The sequence below is a fragment of the Pongo pygmaeus genome, chromosome 7, assembly GCF_028885625.2.
Source record: "Pongo pygmaeus isolate AG05252 chromosome 7, NHGRI_mPonPyg2-v2.0_pri, whole genome shotgun sequence".
Taxonomy (NCBI): domain Eukaryota; kingdom Metazoa; phylum Chordata; class Mammalia; order Primates; family Hominidae; genus Pongo; species Pongo pygmaeus.
In genome coordinates, this window is record NC_072380.2 from 71324585 (window position 1) to 71332379 (window position 7795).

Consider the following 7795-nt stretch of genomic DNA (forward strand, 5'->3'; position numbering starts at 1 on the left):
TTTTCAATAAACACTTCCCAAAATATATTGATATTGTCCCACTTCAACCCATTGCCATTATTGCAGCTAATGATATTAATGGTAATTCAAAAATATCATCTAATATTGAACCTATATTTACATTGCAGCAGTTGTCATAAAAGTACTTTTGAGAGTCTTTTTTTTTTCTATTTCTTTTTTGAGACAGAGTCTCACTCTGTCACCCAGGCCAGAGTGCAGTGGCACAATCTCAGCTTGCTGCAGCCTCGACCTCCTGGGTGCAACAGATCCTCCTGCTTCAGCCTCCTGAGTAACTGGGACTACAGGTGTGCAACACCATGCCTGGCTAATTTTTCTATTTTTTGTAGAGATGGGGTTTCACCATGTTGCCCAGGCTGGTCTGGAACTCCTGGGCTCAAGTGATCCATTCGCTTTGGCCTCCCAAAGTGCTTGGTCTACAGGTGTGAGCCACCCCTACGTGGTCCCCTTCAGAATCATTTCTTAAAAAATAAATAAAATCAGAAGTGTTCAAGGATAATGGCTGCTCTAGTTTATTAGCCTATGAATGTATAACGATTTTTTTTTTTTTTTGAGACGGAGTCTTGCTCTGTCTCCCAGGCTGGAGTGCAGTGGTGCGATCTTGGCTCACTGCAAGCTCCTCCTCCCGAGTTCACGCCATTCTCCTTGCCTCAGCCTCCCTAGTAGCTGGGACTACAGGTGCCCGCCACCATGCCCAGCTAATTTTTTGTATTTTTAGTAGAGACAGCGTTTCACCGTGTTAGCCAGGGTCTTGATCTCCTGACCTCGTGATCCGTCAGCATCGGCCTCCCAAAGTGCTGGGATTACAGGAGTGAGCCACCACGCCTGGCCACAATCCATTTTTTTATGCATAAATAGTTCATTGACTTTTTGAAGGATCAGCCCATTGTCTTTTAGAATGTTTTACCTTTGATTTGTCTGACAGTTTCCTCATGGTTTTAACTCAAGCTTGTCCAATCTGCCTTATTTTGTTGTTGTTGTTGTTGTTCTGGTTTTTTGTTTGTTTTAGTCTTTTAGCAGCCTGAAGTCATGGTTTTTAGTTTTTGTCTTTAGTGACAAGTGGAAAAGTGGAATGAGAAAGGGGCTTTACTGGCCCAACGAGAAACAGAAACTAAGAACCTATGACTATTCTCTCCCTTGGACACCCCTGGTTCAACTTACTCCTCTTTCTTCCATATTTCTCTTAGTCTGGAAGTTAGATCTAAATATTTGACTAAATTTAGGTTAAATGCTTTTGGTGGGAATACTCACTGGGGAAGCAGTGGAATCTGTGTTGCATTATTTCAGTAGGTACAGAATGTTTAACTGTGCTCCAAATAATTCTTGATCAGCAGGCAATGGTGCCAGGCAGTGTTACTTATAAAGGAGGGCTGGTGCTCTGGTAGCTTTACTCTGGGCAAACCTTAAAAGCCTCGTTTGCCAAAGATAACTCTCCCATTGTCTCTGGCATAATTTCTGGAATGCTGACATCATTAACCTTTGTTTATGCTGAGCTATTGGAAGCCCTTGATAGAGTTAACCTATTAAAAACCACTCTCTGCCATTTACACTTTATCTTGAACCATATTATTGGATTATACAGCTATTGATCCATCAGGGTACTTGAGGGAAAACAACAGAGAGCACATGAGTCTTAATGGAAAGGAGAAGTACACAACAGTGGAAATTAGAGAGCCTGGCTGGCGATATTACCAGGGTCTCTTAACAGTTGTCTTGCAATGGGACTGGCAGTTTGTGTAGACAAAGACGTTAATTTGAGGGTGGGGGTGGGTAATGAGGGGCAAAAAGAAAAATGTTTTTAAAAATTGGTTTGGAATGATTCTTATCTACCCAAGTATGTTGCAGCCCCAACCTGTTGGTGTGTAACTGTAATGATGAGACCTCCATAAGAGGGTTGCCTCACCTGCAACAGCACAATTGACTTTACCATATCAAGTTCCCCTTTTATTTTTCTTTCTCAGTTTACTAATTAAAACATGAGTTGAGAATAGTTAATAGAAAGACTTAACAATCTTGATTTTTTTTTTCATTTTATAATCCAAAGCTATTGTCCTTTATTTGCTTATTTGTCACCATCTTCTGGATGAAGCCAGAGGCTTGATGGCCTTGGTCACTTCTCTGTTTCCAGAGCTAGAATCAGCCTAGCTCATAGGAGAGGTTCAGTAATATTGTTAAGTGAAGTAATGAATTAACAACTTGGAAATAGGCTGGAACCTTTGTTTTCTATTGGATGTAACTACTTTGCATTACAAATCCTATTAACTGTTTTTGGTGGAGTTTATTGGGTGATGATGTACTGACTAAAAGATTATAAAACATGTTTCCCCAAAGTCACGATCTTGCACTTCTAAAGAAAGCACATACTATTCTCATTTACCTTGAGGGACTGTAGGTATACTCTTGGATTATTTTAGGTATATTTCCTGCAATCATATATTTTGAAAATAAGGAAGGAAATAGAGTTTAAGAGTTAAATTTTCTCTCTGTGATGTTTTGTTTTGGTAACAGTATATATTAAATTGAAGGAATTGTTGGCATATACAGAAACTCGGAGAAACAAATTTTTTCATTTGTTAGATGAAATGCAAGTACACTTGGAAAATAGTCTTCCTGCATTTCCCTCATGAGAAAATAGTGAATGAGTAAAGAATAAAGAGTTATGGATATTGATCTTTGAAACTCTCCCCAAAGCTTCGTGACTACTGATGGGATGACATGAAAAGTCATTTCACTTATAATAAGATACAAAGCTGGCCTGTCTTCTTTTAAAACCTGGCATTTAAAAATACATTTACTTTTATTATGTCCTGGCCTAACCTGCACAGGCTATTGCATATGACATATTACCCGAGCAGATGTTTTAGACAATATGCTGGCAGCCATGCAAGTAAATAATAAAGTTTATAGTTTTGTTTCTTCAATCTCAGAGTCACACAATTGAGAAAGCTTTTTTATCTGGCAATTTATTGCAAATGTTATGTAAACTGCCTATTAATTTTATGCCTACTGTGCAGCAGAACTCTTTAATATGAAGAAATGGGAGGCAATAGACATCTAGATGATTTTCTTCCATAAGACATCTTCTCACCTTAGAAAAATCTTTTGTAGCCAATTTGCTTCTGACCTTATGAATAAGGAAGCTGGTTAGAGGGACATGCAGATGTTTGGGACTTGTATTTCTTGATACTAATGGGGGTGGAGAGGGAAAAATGATAAGAAAGATATGATGATAGGAATTTCTATAATTGTATTATTTTGAGCAGCTACCTAGACTATTCCTAGGTTATAGAAGAAGTGTGAGGTTTTAAAAGAACTGTTGCAGGGAAATGATTGCATTCATTTTACTGTCATGACTTCTACTGCAATTTATATTATGAACTCAAAATAAGCCTGTTTAATATTTCATTAAAATGTATAAAGTATAAACATACAGTATTATGTTACATAATGCATTTGCAAGTTTATGCTCAGATGTGGAAGATTTCTGTATTCATGAAGGAATGACCTTCATACCCCACTGGAGAATCACCAGTTTATGCAATTCTATGACATTTTTATTTTATTTATGTGCCAAATGAAAATATGACATTCCTATCATCTTATTTAACAAATGTATTATCTATCAGAGAGGGCACAAAACCATCTCTGTTTTCACTGGGTGGCTGGCACAAATATTTGTCCCAATGACTTAGCAATGCCACCTTCACCTGTGTACGTGCTCAAGCATTTGCATTTGTGTTTCTGAAATTCACTTTTCCTTATCCAAATGTGTAGAATAATAACTTGAAAAACAGGAAAAAAACCTATGAGTTTTATGCTATGTAATCAATAGGAAACATTCCTAAATAGCAGATAAGTGGAAATTAGGGAGTTGAAAGGAAAATTAATTAATCCCAAATCAATTAATAAAACACCTCCACTGCCACAATAAAATCAGAATGTTTGAACAATTTCTGAGCTTTACATGGATAATTCATCAAGATAAACAGATGTTTATTTAGCACTATGGCTTCCTGTCTCCCAAGCAGTATTGATTCTGTTCTGATCAATCTTTTAGTTTTGAATTTCTAACCAATAGAAAGCCTTGAAAAAAGCAAACCATCTATGTGAATTGGCTGTTTTTGTAGGTGGCAGGACAAAAGTTGCTGATTTGGATTCAGAAAATACTTAGTCATAGATTAAGGGGGAAAAAGAATCAATATTTTAGATTGCTTGGTAGTTTTGACTCTGAGCCTAGTGGGGCCTAGAGTCTCATAGAGTGAATGTATTGAAGGAAATAGAGTAGAGAATAAAGTTTTTATTTTGTTTCTTCAATCTCAGAGTCACACATGTGAAGAAAATGCAAAGGACCTCATGAGAGGCTGTCAGGCTCTGTCTCTCTGGGACCTCTAGATCTCTTCTGAGCATTTGCTTCAGATTTTCACTTCCTTTGAAGATTTTCTCATGATTTCTATTCATTTTTATTTTTCATGATTTCTTCTATTTATTTATTTATTATTTTATAATTATTATTATTATTATACTTTAGGTTTTATGGTACATGTGTGCAATGTGCAGGTTAGTTACATATGTATACATGTGCCATGCTGGTGCGCTGCACCCACTAACTCGTCATCTAGCATTAGGTATATCTCCCAATGCTATCCCTCCCCCCTCCCCCCACCCTGCAACAGTCCCCAAAGTGTGATGTTCCCCTTCCTGTGTCCATGTGTTCTCATTGTTCAATTCCCACCTATGAGTGAGAATATGCGGTGTTTGGTTTTTTGTTCTTGCGACAGTTTGCTGAGAATGATGATTTCCAATTTCATCCATATCCCTACAAAGGACATGAACTCATCATTTTTTATGGCTGCATAGTATTCCATGGTGTATATGTGCCACATTTTCTTAATCCAGTCTATCATTGTTGGACATTTGGGTTGGTTCCAAGTCTTTGCTATTGTGAATAATGCCACAATAAACATACGTGTGCATGTGTCTTTATAGCGGCATGATTTATAGTCCTTTGGGTATATACCCAGTAATGGGATGGCTGGGTCGAATGGAATTTCTAGCTAGATCCCTGAGGAATCACCACACTGACTTCCACAAGGGTTGAACTAGTTTACAGTCCCACCAACAGTGTAAAAATGTTCCTATTTCTCCACATCCTCTCCAGCACCTGTTATTTCCTGACTTTTTAATGATTGCCATTCTAACTGGTGTGAGACGGTATCTCATTGTGGTTTTGATTTGCATTTCTCTGATGGCCAGTGATGGTGAGCATTTCTTCATGTGTTTTTTGGCTGCATAAATGTCTTCTTTTGAGAAGTGTCTGTTCATGTCCTTCATCCACTTTTTGATGGGGTTGTTTGTTTTATTCTTGTAAATTTGTTGGAGTTCATTGTAGATTCTGGATATTAGCCCTTTGTCAGATGAGTAGGTTGTGAAAATTTTCTCCCATTTTGTAGGTTGCCTGTTCACTCTCATGGTAGTTTCTTTTGCTGTGCAGAAGCTCTTTAGTTTAATGAGATCCCATTTGTCAATTTTGGCTTTTGTTGCCATTGCTTTTGGTGTTTTAGACATGAAGTCCTTGCCCATGCCTATGTCCTGAATGGTAATGCCTATGTTTTCTTCTAGGGTTTTTATGGTTTTAGGTCTAACATTTAAGTCTTTAATCCATCTTGAATTGATTTTTGTGTAAGGTGTAAGGAAGGGATCCAGTTTCAGCTTTCTCCATATGGCTAGCCAGTTTTCCCAGCACCATTTATTAAATAGGGAATCCTTTCCCCATTTCTTGTTTTTCTCAGGTTTGTCAAAGATCAGGTAGTTGTAGATATGTGGCGTTATTTCTGACGGCTCTGTTCTGTTCCATTGATCTATATCTCTGTTTTGGTAGCAGTACTATGCTGTTTTGGTTACTGTAGCCTTGTAGTATAGTTTGAAGTCAGGTAGTGTGATGCCTCCAGCTTTGTTCTTTTGGCTTAGGATTGACTTGGCGATGCGGGGTCTTTTTTGGTTCCATATGAACTTTAAAGTAGTTTTTTCCAATTCTGTGAAGAAAGTCATTTGTAGCTTGATGGGGATGGCACTGAATCTGTAAATTACCTTGGGCAGTATGGCCATTTTGACAATATTGATTCTTCCTACCCATGAGCGTGGAATGTTCTTCCATTTGTTTATATCCTCTTTTATTTCCTTGAGCAGTGGTTTGTAGTTCTCCTTGAAGAGGTCCTTCACATCCCTTGTAAGTTGGATTCCTAGGTATTTTATTCTCTTTGAAGCAATTGTGAATGGGAGTTCACTCATGATTTGGCTCTCTGTTTGTCTGTTATTGGTGTATAAGAATGCTTGTGATTTGTGTACATTGATTTTGTATCCTGACACTTTGCTGAAGTTGCTTATCAGCTTAAGGAGATTTTGGGCTGAGACAATGGGGTGTTCTAGATATACAATCATGTTGTCTGCAAACAGGGACAATTTGACTTCCTCTTTTCCTAATTGAATACCCTTTATTTCCTTCTCCTGCCTAATTGCCCTGGCCAGAACTTCCAACACTACGTTGAATAGAAGTGGTGAGAGAGGGCATCCCTGTCTTGTGCCAGTTTTCAAAGGGAATGCTTCCAGTGTTTGCCCATTCAGTATGATATTAGCTGTGGGTTTGTCATAGATAGCTCTTATTATTTTGAGATACGTCCCATCAATACCTAATTTATTGAGAGTTTTTAGCATGAAGGGTTATTGAATTTTGTCAAAGGCCTTTTCTGCATCTATTGAGATAACATGTGGTTTTTGTCTTTGGTTCTGTTTATATGCTGGATTACATTTATTGATTTGCATACGTTGAACCAACCTTGCATCCCAGGGATGAAGCCCACTTGATCATGGTGGATAAGCTTTTTGATGTGCTGCTGGATTCTGTTTGCCAGTATTTTATTGAGGATTTTTGCATCAATGTTCATCAAGGATATTGGTCTAAATTTCTCTCTTTTGGTTGTGTCTCTGCCTGGCTTTGGTATCAGGATGATGCTGGCCTCATAAAATGAGTTAGGGAGGATTCCCTCTTTTTCTATTGATTGGAATAGTTTCAGAAGGAATGGTACCAGCTCCTCCTTGTACCTCTGGTAGAATTCGGCTGTGAACCCATCTGGACCTGGACTTTTTTTGGTTGGTAAGCTATTGATTATTGCCGCAATTTCAGCTCCTATTATTGGTCTATTCAGAGATTCAACTTCTTCCTGATTTAGTCTTGGGAGGGTGTATGTGTTGAGGAATTTATCCATTTCTTCTAGATTTTCTAGTTTATTTGTGTAGAGGTGTTTGTAGTATTCTCTGATGGTAGTTTGTATTTCTGTGGGATTGGTGGTGATATCCCCTTTATCATTTTTTATTGCATCTGTTTGATTCTTCTCTCTTTTTTTCTTTATTAATCTTGCTAGCAGTCTATCAATTTTGTTGATCCTTTCAAAAAACCAGCTCCTGGATTCATTAATTTTTTGAAAGGTTTTTTGTGTCTCTATTTCCTTCAGTTCTGTTCTGATTTTAGTAATTTCTTGCCTTCTGCTAGCTTTTGAATGTGTTTGCTCTTGCTTTTCTAGTTCTTTTAATTGTGATGTTAGGGTGTCAGTTTTGGATCTTTCCTGCTTTCTCTTATGGGCATTTAGTGCTATAAATTTCCCTCTACACACTGCTTTGAATGTGTCCCAGAGATTCTGGTATGTTGTGTCTTTGTTCTCGTTGGTTTCAAAGAACATCTTTATTTCTGCCTTCATTTTGTTATGTACCCAGTAGTCATTCA